Source organism: Cydia strobilella, chromosome 11 (genome assembly GCF_947568885.1).
Source record: "Cydia strobilella chromosome 11, ilCydStro3.1, whole genome shotgun sequence".
NCBI classification, from domain to species: domain Eukaryota; kingdom Metazoa; phylum Arthropoda; class Insecta; order Lepidoptera; family Tortricidae; genus Cydia; species Cydia strobilella.
Window position 1 is genome coordinate 17616094 of NC_086051.1, and position 15655 is coordinate 17631748.

At 39.3% G+C, this 15655-nt stretch overlaps 1 protein-coding gene across 1 annotated transcript in view; it reads right to left on the reverse strand.

Moving 5' to 3' along the window:
- The window catches only part of LOC134745662 (uncharacterized), a 194189-nt gene that overhangs the window by 7232 nt on the left and 171302 nt on the right, over positions 1 to 15655 (reverse strand). The gene's annotated exons all lie outside the window — the stretch shown is intronic.

Genomic DNA, 15655 nt, shown 5'->3' on the forward strand with positions numbered 1-15655 from the left:
ACTAACCACTTCATTCTATGTATACTCCCACTGACCTAACTTTGAAAATCAATTCCATGAGCCGTACAAAGATATTTAATAGGTATTTTGATTGTTACTGCCTCACGTTTAGCTTTAACTAGTTCCTTTTTAAAACGAAGTTTTTTTATATGTTTTATTGAAGACGTCTAAAGACGTTTTTCATCCGTGTCGGGACTAAATCTTTATTAGCGGCTGTCAACTTGATGTTCTAATACAGGAACTCACGGTTAAGTCGATTGGGGAGCATTACATGAAAACGGTAAGTTTTCATCTAGTTTTTTTAACAAAATATACTTTATACTTTATATACTTTATTGCAAACCGAGTAGTGAAGGCTTGGAACAAATTACCTTCAGAAGTTGTGAACTCTGCAAGTGTTAATCAATTTAAAAATAGACTAGACAAACTATGCTAACTGTGCTAAGTGAACTATGATTTAGACGTACCAGCATCAGCTGCCTGTCTAAAATGAAATAATAATAATAATAAAATTCTTTAATACAATGTCTACGTGTAGGACAAAGTATTGGCGTATTTTTCATGCGAATCCCTTACGAAATATTTGCTTTAATTCCAATTACTTTGTCGACTTGCGTATTATAGTAAAAGTAAATTAAACAGTTTATTAAGAAAACAAGCAGCTTTAAGATGATACCAATTACCAAATTACACTATAAAAAGGGAAGCCAAAAAAGAACCAGGCTCGGAAAGTCGAAAAAATGGGTCCGAATATCCCTTACGTAACGATGGAATGCTCCTTGGACGATTCGACATGGCTTGAAAATTATTACTTTTTCTACTTCCTAGTCTTGTTATTAGCAATGTTCCTAGGTCTGGATACCATTTTTTTTTTTTTTTTTAGTTATTTGTAGTAATCTAGGCACTATAAAATAACGAAAAATGTTATTGAGATAAAACTAGGTCTCTTTAAAACAAGAGTCCAATCGCCGATCAGTTTATAATAAAAAGAAAAAAAAACTTCCAGAGAACTGAAAGCGGTTGAAACGAAGCCGAAGTATAACTTTTATAGATAGGTAATGAAATACCTAGTTAAACGTAACATTCTCATGGCATCACTAATCATCATCATTCTCATGGTGAGTTCATAGCATCACTTAAAATCCGAATTCGAACGAATGAAACTCACTTCACGCTTCCGTTTGACTCAGTTAAGTGGTAGCGCTCCCAAAAGCTCAAAAAGGCTTACTAAACTTTTTACAAACAAGCTTTGACATTTATTTGAAGTCAAACATTTGTTCAGCCTACTTGTATAAGCTCGTTATGTCCTTTTGAGCCTTTTTTTACTTGATTGGTCTTGGAACACGATTTGAATTGAAAGAGGATAAAAATAGATTCGAAGTTTTGATTAATATGGATGACCCTGAGTTATTTATTGGGTTAAGTGGCTTCTTTATTGAAGACGCTACCTGTTTAATAAAATTCGAAAGCTAGTTTTATGATTTAAATATAAATTATGTAGGTAATAACTTTGTTTACTTAATTAATTAGGTACGGATTGCATGTTTGAATGGAGGTTACCTATACTCACTTATACAAAAAAAGCTGTCAATCAATGTGGTTGAAATTTCACTCACAGAGCTAATTTAATTACAAAATATCAATCCATTGTTAGAATGTTACTACAAGTTCGGTTGAGATTGCATTACATTTTCGAGTCCGGCGCAAACAGATAGCTTAATAACTTGGAAAATCTAAACATAGGACTTCTTATCCCGAGATTCATACTTTAAAGGGGTGAAATGGAGGTAAAACTTTGTAGTAAATAGTGGTAGCATTAAGGATGACTCACGTTAGACCGGGCCGTGACCGGGCCGGAGCTTTCAGCGCTTACATTTCTATGTCATGACAGGTGATCACGTGATGCTTTCCATAGAAAACGAAGCGCCGGAAGCTCCGGCCCGGACACGGCCCGGTCTAACGTGAGTCATCCTTTGGAGGAGTAGTTGCTGTACAAAGCACAAGATAAATACTATTACTAAGCGGAAAAGCAGGCAAACTTTTCCGTTTGGGGATTTCTTCCGGTTAAGCATGATAGTTAATAAATAAGTAAATAACATAAAAAGGAGCTTAATGTCCAAAACGTCAACGTACGAGAGCGTCCGCCACAAAAACATAAAATTAAGGTAAGTAGGCTCACGTAGACACAAAAAGTACAAAACTTGTAATGTACCAAAAAAGCCCAAAATCAACATTCGTGACGCGCGGCGTGACGGATCGAGTTTACTTTCCACCTTGTCCTTAGTCACGTCCTAATTATATATGGCTTTAATTTAAGTACCAGTGACGGTGCGTCAATCTGATGGTTGGGCAAGAGTATAGAACATGGAGACTATAAAGGAGCCAAATCTCTATGTATGAAAAGTGTCCATCAAAAAACAGTAATTAGGCGGCGCCACCATACACCGAAATACTACCAAAAACAACGTACGTAATTTTGCCGGGTTATTTGTTGCCTTATATGGTTCATGTTATACTCATGTCCCAGAGCCTAACTAGCGCCACCGGAGAGATTAGGAACTATTATTTAAAGCTGAAAGCGGTCACTTTTGCAACAATTCTGCCATAAGAGATTGGCATCTTTTCTATACCATCTATAGTGTAGAGTCTGGCTAATGAAAGTTGAACCTGAAAAAACGCGGCAATTTCATAAAATCTGTAGCAGGCGGCTCTTTCATTAAGGATTGCATAATTTTTATACTTTTCATGACTTCTAGAATTTAATAAAATGCGCTTTATTGCGATTCTAGAAATCATAAAAAGTATAAAAAATATGCAATCCTTGTAATTCAACTTTCATTAGCCAGACTAGCGTGCTTTTCTTAGCTATCTGTCCCAGGTAGCAAGCACAGTAGATGTATAACAGCCGAATAATGTCTGGGCAATACCAGTTACTTGCTATTACCCAGACATTATTCGGCTGCTATATACAGCTACTGTGCTACCTGGGTGTGCCCAGTTCTTTCATAATATATTAGGCCAGCCAGTGGAATCGGAATAGTGGAACAATCCACCACTAGGTTAGGTTAGGTTAGGCAATGTCAAGTGTTCGGACATGCCCTTAATGGTGGTTTCGGGCAAACATCCGGCCGGTGATGGGCCCTAACGGGCAGCTGCTGGTGGGGTTGCGGATGAGTGACGCCGCGTGCCCGTGACTCCACCCCAGGTTTTTTAGTGAGTAGAAATCTCACATATCCTCTGTGCCTCCCCCTGGCGCTGGGGAATCTTTCGAAGAATTTTCCTGGGCAAAAAAAATAAAAAAAGGCAATAACTAAAGACGCCGGTTCGAATCCGGCCTTCACCACTGGAGGGCTTCGTCACTTTTATAACAGTTTTTAATGTTAGGAAAGCCAATGTGGCGAATATACAGACGGGCTGTTTTTTTAACCCCTAGCCATATATTGCGAGATGAATATATAGCAAGTTTTACTATAGGATCCACCCCGAAATCACGAAAATAATATTCCATGTAAAACATATGTAATTTTGATGGATTTTGGCGTAGGTAGGTATAGATCCCAGAGTAAATACAAATACAACTGTTATTTCTTAGAATATGGTACAAAGATAAAAAAATTGCTCAGTATGAGCTATATAATATATTCATCTCGCTTAAGGGTTGAAAAAACACATCGCATGTTGCAACTTATGTAACCTAAATAGTCATTGCCACCTGCCTCAAGTAGACAAATTGTTGAGAGGAAGTCCCCATTTTCCTCTCTGGATATTGACATTATAATTGGATGTATATTAACCATAACTATGCCACTACACTTGACTTTTTTCGATTTTTTGATTATGGTAAAAATTAGGGGCGAAAAACAGATTTCATAAAAAAAATACTCATAATAATCAAAAATTAAAAAAAAAACAAAAGTACGCTGTGGTCGATTTACAACAAATTGTGACAAAATTTTACTAATGAATATCCAGAGAGGAAAATGAGGACTAGGTTTATATGAAAAGGCGATTTCGCGCGGGTCCTAGGAAGTCACTAACATTCCATAATTTTTTTTCCCCCTTCAACCAAAATGCATCACAATTCTCAAGTACATTCACTCGTAATGCACTTTAGTAGCAGTTGGTCACAGAACCATGAAATTCCAAATATCATTCCTATGTCAATTAACCAGTTTTTACCTAAATTCTCTGGTCACACGCTTTCAAAACTCAAACCCGAAACAATTCTCATTTACCCACAAAAAGCGAAGACGATAGGCAGGAGGAAAGGACAATCTCTTTTGATGTGCCGCGTGTGAAGTAAAAGAGTATTTTGATTCGATGGACTGGATAGATTTTTGAGAGACCAGAGAGTAGTAAATTAGTCAAGAGTAGAGTCCGCAGAATGCTCGGTTCTCCATACAAACGTAGTTCCACTCTCATTTTAAAACGACTAGCTAGATTGCTCTGAAACTTTGTACTAACAATAGAATAAGGTATATCTAGGTCTGTAAATGGTTCATGTAGCTACAGATATCATAGTAAAAAAATAATAACGAATTTATGTTTTTCATACTAAACTTATTTTTGCTCTATTTCATTTGTTATATACTATATACTAGAGCTATATAAACTAATTACAGACCTAGATATACCTCATGTCATTTTATGCGCAGTTTCATTACAATCCAAGTCGTAGTTTTAAAATGAGAACGAAACTCCGTTTGTATGGGAAGGTGAAATTTGACTTGTCGGGGACTCTTAACCACCACTTCCTCTAACAACGCCGCTTGCCTCGTCATTGATGTAGGTTATTGATATATATATATATATCAATGAAAATAGTAGCAATGAAATATATATATATATATAGGTATATTTCATTGCTATTTTTAACTTCGAAACGTAAAATTATAATTTTCCTGTCACTGACGTCCCAGACACAAAAGTACAGTAAAAGTATTTAAAGTTAATTTATTAACAAATTTTGATATACGTAGATTACAGACCCCACGGTGTATAGTCTGGGAGAACTATGAAAACTGTCACTGTCACCTTACTGCTGTTATGTATTAGGCACAAAGTTTAGGTACAACGAAAGTAACAATTTTAGACATGGATCTTATTTGATAGCGCCATCTACCCTTTAACTTTTTTTAACTCTCACAAAGTTAAAATGCAATAGTATCTATGTATGTATGTTTGTAAATGAAGCATTGTTAACTTCATTCATCTTTCCTCAGTTTGGACTTAATCTGTGGCAGTCAATGACACATTGACAGTTGACAGGTTAAACGTCAGACGGTGTTCGTAAAAAGTGCATTGTAACGATCACATATAAGATTAACAATAATTGAATAGAAAATTAGAAATAAATACTTGGTGGAATAATAGCTTTAATGTTGTTTTATAATGTGCGTTACACACAATGGAGGCGAAATAAAACCAAAAATGTGTTGCTCTGAAAAGAGAATAAAGTTTTTTTATTAACAGTTACTTATTTCTAGCTTAACAGTCTAACTTAACTAAATATCTAAGGTACTTACCTGAAAAGAGAAACAACATTAAAGCTATTATTCCACCAAGTATTTATTTCTAATTTTCTATTCAATTATTGTTAATCTTATATGTGATCGTTACAATGCACTTTTTACGAACACCGTCTGACGTTTAACCTGTCAACTGTCAATGTGTCATTGACTGCCACAGATTAAGTCCAAACTGAGGAAAGATGAATGAAGTTAACAATGCTTCATTTACATGTTTATTTGTATTAAGTAAATGTGTAAGTTTATCAATATAGTTTATATTAATTTAGTCTTGGTTACAAATTCATTTACTTTAAAAGTCACTGCACCTACTTAATCTTTCTGGTTTAACCCATTGGTTGACTGGTAGAGAATGCCTTAAGGCATTAAGTCCGCCTTTTGTACCTTCATGTATTGTGCAATAAAGTTTAAATAAATAAATAAAATGCAAACATAGTAAATAGTGCCACATACAAAAATAATGTGGCATCCAGCGTTGTATAGGTAGATACGTTGTCGGTCTTCTATATTTACTAGCCTCTGTAATGGGTGGGTGATGTCGTGACGTCTTGTTTCGAGATCAGCTGTGACTGACATGGGGATTGTGCATCACGGTTTCGGATGTTATTTCGGTTGTCAGTCTTGTATATTTACTAGCCTCTGTAGGAGTAGTAATTTAGTAACAAATGACTTGTCACGGTGCGGGTGATGTCGTGACGTCTTGTTTCGGGATCGGCTGTGACTGTCATGGTTGGTCATGGTTGTGAACGGTGTGCATCACGGTTTTGAGTTTAAGTTTATATATGCGTAGAAAATGTGTCTGGGAGATGAGTTAAAATGACCTACTTATCTTATAGGCCAATTCGAACGGGCGTCTCGCTCGCACTAATACTTTGAGCGGACCAGTCTGAGCGAATTGAACACGCTAATGACAGCTAACTGATATGATTCCAATATCATTCTAAATTTAATATAGATACCATATTAACTAAACTCATCCACAATAATTACACACATTCACACACATACGTCTTGTGTTATTACTTATTATTTTTGTTACTAATGGCAAAAATATTATTTATGTCTGTTTTAATATTTGTCATCAGTAATTTACACTTAAATTCCATTTCCCAATTTATTATTTCTCCCACAGGACAGGCTATGCCTAGTGTGGGAGTCAGCATAAATGTAACTGTTATTTTTATATTTCAGAAATAAAGATCGAATTTAAACTATCGTGAGACATATTAACTTAACTAACTTAGCGGTTTCACTCACGTATTTTTAGTCACTCGCGCGACATGTTTCGGAGAGCCGAGGTCTCCATTTTCAAGCACCAACAGTGCCTGAGTGAGTAGCGGTCGCGACGGGTGGGCGTCACGTACTGCGGCGCGCCGGAGAAATGGAGACCGCTCGGCTAGGCTCTCCGAAACATGTCGCGCGAGTGACTAAAAATACGTGAGTGAAACCGCTTGGCCTGTAAGTAGTATAAATGCAGTGCAGATTTGTCCCGTTGAAACTACCAATTCAAGACAAGCCGTTAGAAGTTCAACTGAACGCAAAACAGTTCTGTTTATCGATTCACGTGGCTCGGAGCCAGTAACTCATCTGCATTCGCCATTAATTGGGTCGGAGATCGTTCCCACACTGCTGTCTATTATGAAAGGTCTTAAGAGGATACCATGGTTCATACACAGATTTACAGAATCTGTAAAAGCAATGTGCAAGTTTCAGAAAGTTTCCAAAAAGTTAAGAACGTTCTCGGAAATTTTAATGTTTTTAAAGGAAAAATAAAACCGGCCAAGTCCGAGTCGGACTCGCGCACGAAAAAACGTAAAAACAGCAAAAAAATCACGTTTGTTGTATGGGAGCCCCACTTAAATATTTATTTTATTCTATTGTTTTTAGTATGTGTTGTCATAGCGGCAACAGAAATACATCATCTGTGAAAATTTCAACTGTCTAGCTATCACGGTTCATGAGATACAGCCTGGTGACGGACGGACAGACGGACAGCGGAGTCTTAGTGATAGGGTCCCGTTTTAACCCTTTGGGGAGAACCCTAAAACATTTTTGAAATGGAATTTTTTATTCCTATATAGGTAGGTATGTAAAAACTATCCCATATAGGTATGTAAAAGTTTCCGAATGTTTTCGAGATGGGAATTTCGTAATTTTGTATACTTTCCGACGGCACATTAATACACAGTTTTACTTTATAGTTTTAGTTTGTGTTCTGTAGATGACAATGTAACGAATACTACTAAAACTACCACTACTAATAAAACTTGTGTTTTAGGCAATACGTCATATCGTAAGTGTCTTAACCAGAAATTACGTCTTTCATTTTCTGGTACAGAAGAGACATCTTTTGTGTTTATGCTTGTCAGCGGCAGGGCTCGGAACCGATATTTTTTAAAAACCCCGAAATAGCCCAATATTTTGAATTTTTTTATGCTCATTACGTAGGACTGAATCATGTATTTAGGAAACAATTTTGCATTATTAAAACGTCCCATTAAAAATGTAATTATAAACAAAAGAACGAAAAAGAACGTAATAATACCGGTATTTTTGTATGGAGCAAATACCGGTTTCCGACCCCTGGTCAGCGGGCCAGACGAGCTCTAATTATATTATATCTTGAGCAATAACAACAATAACAACAATAACAATTATGTACCTATGAAGGCAATAAATGACTGAATACTGAATACTGAATAAACGTGATCATAATATGTCTCGTATTTTAACGTTAACAGAAGTATTTCAAAAGCTTTAAAAGCACTTACAACCTTCTCAAATCGCAAACTGCATCCTATATATGCTGGAATGCGTACGCGCTCGTGAATCAATTCGCGTTGAAGTCGTAATTTCAACGTAGAGCGTAGCGGTGCATTGTATCGATAGATCTGTAAACATGGTACGTGGTCACTCCCAACTCCCAAGTATAATGCAGTTCAAATACAATGTTTGTTGACACAGAGAGCGCAAAGCGTTACCGTTTCAGCTTAGGGATAAATCCCTACTAATAATGGAAATGCAAAAGTAACTCTGTCTGGATGGAATTTGGTACCTACCTACCTACATTGAGGTAATATGTATACACTAGAGGCGGTCTCTCGAAGAAAATGTTTCTGCGCCTCAATGAAGTGCATGCAATTCATTGCTACTGGCTAGCTGCGCTTATTCTTTAGCTTAGTGACAGACGTCAAACGCAAAAAATGGCGGACACCTCGCGGACACAATTTGTTCTCGACAGCTTGTCTATACATATATGTCAGTGCCTACCTATGGAAGTTTGAGACTAGAAAGGATATAGGATAGTTTTTAACAATTATCAAAGTCAATATATCTTTTATTTTTACAAGCACATCATTGGTTAATTGGTGGTGATAAAGGTTGACTGGTAGAGAATGCCTGTTGGCAAAGTTAAATTAAATTAATAGATATACATGAAACTATTTGCCGGTAAACAAGGAAGATCAATCCTTCGCGCCTACATTTTCAGAACAATGAATGGGTAACTTTGTGTAGAATTTCTCATAATCTTGATTAGAAAAGGGAATATATCTGTTTGACTTTGTTTCATGCTACAGCTAAACTGAGAAACATAAACTTAATTTACCTACCTCTTTTTATAACCGCTATAACCATCGATCTTTAACGGCACTAACGCCGGTATTGAACCTGCGACCCCACATTTAGGCCGCCGGTTGCCACCGATACCCACATATCAATAGATCGAATCGATTGTTATCTGTGAATAAGATCACTGGACCAATAGTTACGCCGTTTATACCGTAAAGTAAGCGTAGATTGCCTCTAATAGAGTTCGCATTATCAAACTTGAAAGGTTTGCTTGCAACTTCAAAGCAATGATCAAAGCGAATATGTACACGAATTTCCAACCCATACTTCCCCCTTAGGGGATGAATTTCGGGATATATTATGTTCTCTCTGTTGTTTGTAGGTATATCAACATATCTACTTAGTATGTTCATTATTAAGTAGATAGTTTTTAAGATTTTGTTTGAATGTACCATGCGATATATGTTTGTGATGTAAATGATTTTTTCCTATGTCTGTCTCTTTTTTTAATACTACGTCGGTGGCAAACAAGCATACGGCCCGCTTGATGTTAAGCAGTCTCCGTAGCCTATGTACGCCTGCAACTCCAGAGGAGTTACATGCTCGTTGCCGATCCTAACACTCCGCATCCTCGTTGAGCTCTGGCAACCTTACTCACCGGCAAGAACACACTATGAGTAGGGTCTAGTATTATTTGGCTCAGGTTTTGTCTTGTTGAAGGTAATGTACAGTCAGAATCAAAACGAGGTACGTTTACCTTGAAAATACCTATCCAAATTTGGAAAAGTATTCCAGGGTGGCAGATACTTTTGGCGGGTTGTTTCATCCGCTACTGTTGTTGTACAAATTTCGGGTCCTCAACTTTGTGACTTTCTTTTTTTTTATTGGATCTTTTAAGCCGAGCCGCGCAGGGCTCTTATGCTTAAGGTAGGAAGGCTGAAGGCGAGGCAAAATTATACAAACTTAACCCTTAAAACTAGTTTAAAAGCTAAGCAGCGTTAGGGGCACATGGTGAGGAACTCGAACGGGTCTCACTATCTTCCCACGCAGGCGAAGATACGTGAGGGGAGACACTGGAGACAGTGCAAGTTGCTCCAGGAGTGTTCACTTTAAAAGCCGAAGTTGTGGATGCGGGCACACCAGAACGTCGCACCAGCTTAGGTCTATATAATACTTTTGGCAATGGACGGATGCCACCCGACGATTTATTTGTTTAGCTGTTTTTGTGTGGGAAAACATCAACCATATATCCGATTATTCCTACCTATATTCTTGTAAGACCATATACACAGGCCCACGACAATTTAAAAGCAACTATTCGTGATTACGGAGCTGTTACGGGGTAATAAAGTCAAGTTGATTTGTTTACTTTTTGCAAATTCCACTGCATCAAAATATAGGTATAAGAGTGAATCATGGCTTGTATGTAGGCCGCCATCATAACAGACTCCGTAACCTATTAATTTGAGCACCGTTAGCATCGCCACCCCGATCCGATCCGAGGACTATTACGGCAGGGCTGACGAGCGTGCAAAACGCGGCGGTTTTTCATTTTCTAAAATAGAGCTATAATATAACATTTAAAACTTTCGCGGTTTAAACACATATTAAACACATTTAGAAACGGGTCTATCGCGAATTTATTTTGTTACCTTTATTTACCGACGTTTCGACACAGGTTTCACTGGTCGTGGTCGCGGCTAACTGACGTCCCAGCAAAATGTCAAAACAGAGATTTGTGTGACTACCCCACGAAAAGTGCATTTAAAGTTCGAGGTAGACATCACATTTTCAAACCACCCACTACACATAAAAGTTAATTATTGTCAATAGTCCGACACACAACACTCACACGAAACGTCGGTAAATAAAGGTAACAAAATAAATTCGCGATAGACCCGTTTCTAAATGTGTTTAATAGAGCTATAATATTCAAAAATTTTGCTATCTGAATTTTCAAATTTAAACTGTTGTGAGACATACCGTGTATTGCGTACGTAATACACGGTCGTCGTGAACGCTGCTCGCACTATTAGTGCTTGAGAAAGGAGACATAGGCTCTCCGAAACATGTCGCGCGAGTGACTAAAACAAGTGAGTCTAAACCGTGAAATTATTTATTATCTGAATTGATGTGTTCCATTGTTCTGAGAATTACTTCATTAAGTCGATTTGTTTGTGTTGTTATATTTCTTAGAATTACTTGTATTTATATATAGCAGATAATATTTGCTACATTATCGCATGTGTAATAAACTAATTACTTATAGCCGTACCGTTTTTTTTATATTAAAGGCAGCTTTGTCAATAACTCGTGATATCTACATCTCTAGCCGTGGTTTAATTGTACAGTACTTCGGACATTGAATAGTTACTAAAGCGTCCCAACTTAGATAAATAAGCTTTCAAATATATTCCCAAATTACCTTAGTTATTCACCTTCGCTTTGGTAATCTTATTATGGCTACTGTTTCAATAAAACAGGGCAAAGGCAACATATAAAATTGAAGAAATAACTTGAATGAATTGTACTACTTTAATTTTGGACCATAGCTGTAGTTCTTTTGGGAGCCTATACCGACTTCTTTTCATGTTGCAAGCGAGATGCACAGTTACCAATAACGTATTAAGGTGATTTGTTAAATTCAAATTGACCATGACTAATTTGTTAAAAAGATTTGATGTTCACAAAACATATCAAAAGGCCCGCTCGTCTGCGCTGTTCCTTACAAACAAAACCTTTGCATAAACGCGTCAGATTGGCGTCAAATTACCTGCGCGGGCGCCGGTCGCTTCGCGCATGCGCGACCACCCCAAAAGAAGAACGGAGTAAAGTTCTATGGAGCACGTACCACGATAAGACTATTGTCTTAAAATATACCATCTAGAAGATAAAGGGAGTAAAATCTAAGATGTCTGTGGGAAGTTAATGCAGTTTAACTTCGTGCGCGCGCGCATTGGGGCGTAGATGATCGGTAATGACGATCGATCAAGATGATGTCTATCAAATGATGAAAACAAACATTTGTGACAATGGAGTGTTTGTGTTTTGCTCCATTCAAAACATAGGGAGTAAAACTCATCATAGATTCATCTCTGTAGGTATTTTCATTTCGAACTTGACATTAGTAGATTGCAATTGTTATCTTAGAGCAGTTTTACATACATTTGGTTACCTTTGATAGGAACATATCTAAAACCTGCCATTTAGAATTAACCCACAAAACCTTCCGTTGACATCTTGCTCACCGAACAGTTTCGTAGCTACATCATAACAGACAGACAGACATAAATCGCCGCAGATTTATAGACCGCGTCTAGCTCGTGACGATGCCAGCATTGTGGGTTTGTGAAATGGACAGACCACTTGCTATTAGATGAAGCATCTGAGATTTCGCATTAACTATAAGCAGTGTTGGCCGTAATTGTTAATTTTAATTAACCATTGATCAATTTTATTAACCATTAGTTCCGCCATTAACCAATTGCATTAAAGTTAATTCGGATTAAAGTTAATTCGGATTAAATTTTTGAGACGTTAATGGCCATTGAAGTTAATTCGGATTAACTTTAATTCGGATTAACTTCAATGGGCATGAAAGTCAAATAATTAATCCGAATTACTCTCAATTTGGATTAACGTCTAATAAAATTACATTCGTGATATTTTAAAATGAGAGAGCAAAATGACCCTGACTGAACCCTGGCAGTAGTAGCAGTACCTACCTACTACCTAGTAGAATTCTGGTTTGGTGCAACACAGACATACGCGGTTTTGGTCATTTAAATCGTCTTGATGAGCACTTCGGAGAGCCGTACCCATGATAGAGCTGATGCTGAACCCTGGCAGTACCTAATGGATCTAAGGTTTGGTGCAACATAGGCACAGGCTGTTTTAGTCATCCGACTCGTCTTGATGAGCACTTCGGAGAGCCATACCCATGATAGAGCTGATGCTGAACCCTGGCAGTACCTAATGGATCTAAGGTTTGGTGCAACATAGGCACAGGCTGTTTTAGTCATCCGACTCGTCTTGATGAGCACTTCGGAGAGCCATACCCATGATAGAGCTGATGCTGAACCCTGGCAGTACCTAATGGATCTAAGGTTTGGTGCAACATAGGCACACGCTGTTTTAGTCATCCGACTCGTCTTGATGAGCACTTATGAGAGCAGTACCCATAATGGAGCTGATGCTGAACCCTGGCAGTACCTAGCGGAACTAAGGTTTGGTGCAACGTAGGCACACGCTGTTTTAGTCATCCGACTCGTCTTGATGAGCACTTAGGAGAGCAGTACATGGGTACTGCTCTCCTAAGTCCTCTATCATGGGATAGAGCTGATGCTGAACCCTGGCAGTACCTAGTGGATCTAAGGTTTGGTGCATCATAGGGACACGCTGTTTTAGTCACCCGACTCGTCTTGATAAGCACTTAGGAGAGCGGTACCCATGATAGAGCTGATGCTGAACCCTGGCAGTACCTAGTGGATCTAAGGTTTGGTGCAATATAGGCACACGCTGTTTTAGTCACCCGACTCGTCTTGATGAGCACTTAGGAGAGCGGTACCCATGATAGAGCTGATGCTGAACCCTGGCAGTACCTAGTGGATCTAAGGTTTGGTGCAACATAGGCACACGCTGTTTTAGTCACCCGACTCGTCTTGATGAGCACTTAGGAGAGCAGTACCCATAATGGAGCTGATGCTGAACCCTGGCAGTACCTCGCGGAACTAAGGTTTGGTGCAACATAGGCACACGCTGTTTTAGTCATCCGATTCGTCTTGATGAGCACTTAGGAGAGCAGTACCCATGATAGAGCTGATGCTGAACCCTGGAACTACCTAGTGGATCTAAGGTTTGGTGCAACATAGGCACACGCTGTTTTAGTCACCCGACTCGTCTTGATGAGCACTTAGGAGAGCAGTACCCATGATAGAGCTGATGCTGAACCCTGGCAGTACCTAGTGGATCTAAGGTTTGGTGCAACATAGGCACACGCTGTTTTAGTCACCCGACTCGTCTTGATGAGCACTTAGGAGAGCAGTACCCATAATGGAGCTGATGCTGAACCCTGGCAGTACCTCGCGGAACTAAGGTATGGTGCAACATAGGCACACGCTGTTTTAGTCATCCGATTCGTCTTGATGAGCACTTAGGAGAGCAGTACCCATGATAGAGCTGATGCTGAACCCTGGAACTACCTAGTGGATCTAAGGTTTGGTGCAACATAGGCACACGCTGTTTTAGTCACCTGACTCGTCTTGATGAGCACTTAGGAGAGCAGTACCCATAATGGAGCTGATGCTGAACCCTGGCAGTACCTAGCGGAACTAAGGTTTGGTGCAACATAGGCACACGCTGTTTTAGTCATCCGACTCGTCTTGATGAGCACTTAGGAGTGCAGTACCCATGATAGAGCTGATGCTGAACCCTGGCAGTACCTAATGGATCTAAGGTTTGGTGCAACATAGGCACACGCTGTTTTAGTCATCCGACTCGTCTTGATGAGCACTTAGGAGAGCAGTACCCATGATAGAGCTGATGCTGAACCCTGGCAGTACCTAATGGATCTAAGGTTTGGTGCAACATAGGCACACGCTGTTTTAGTCATCCGACTCGTCTTGATGAGCACTTATGAGAGCAGTACCCATAATGGAGCTGATGCTGAACCCTGGCAGTACCTAGCGGAACTAAGGTTTGGTGCAACGTAGGCACACGCTGTTTTAGTCATCCGACTCGTCTTGATGAGCACTTAGGAGAGCAGTACCCATGATAGAGCTGATGCTGAACCCTGGCAGTACCTAATGGATCTAAGGTTTGGTGCAACATAGGCACACGCTGTTTTAGTCATCCGACTCGTCTTGATGAGCACTTAGGAGAGCAGTACTCATAATGTAGCTGATGCTGAACCCTGGCAGTACCTAATGGATCTAAGGTTTGGTGCAACATAGGCACACGCTGTTTTAGTCATCCGACTCGTCTTGATGAGCACTTAGGAGAGCGGTACCCATGATAGAGCTGATGCTGAACCCTGGCAGTACCTAGTGGATCTAAGGTTTGGTGCAACATAGGCACACGCTGTTTTAGTCACCCGACTCGTCTTGATGAGCACTTAGGAGAGCAGTACCCATAATGGAGCTGATGCTGAACCCTGGCAGTACCTCGCGGAACTAAGGTTTGGTGCAACATAGGCACACGCTGTTTTAGTCATCCGATTCGTCTTGATGAGCACTTAGGAGAGCAGTACCCATGATAGAGCTGATGCTGAACCCTGGAACTACCTAGTGGATCTAAGGTTTGGTGCAACATAGGCACACGCTGTTTTAGTCACCCGACTCGTCTTGATGAGCACTTAGGAGAGCAGTACCCATGATAGAGCTGATGCTGAACCCTGGCAGTACCTAGTGGATCTAAGGTTTGGTGCAACATAGGCACACGCTGTTTTAGTCACCCGACTCGTCTTGATGAGCACTTAGGAGAGCAGTACCCATAATGGAGCTGATGCTGAACCCTGGCAGTACCTCGCGGAACTAAGGTATGGTGCAACATAGGCACAC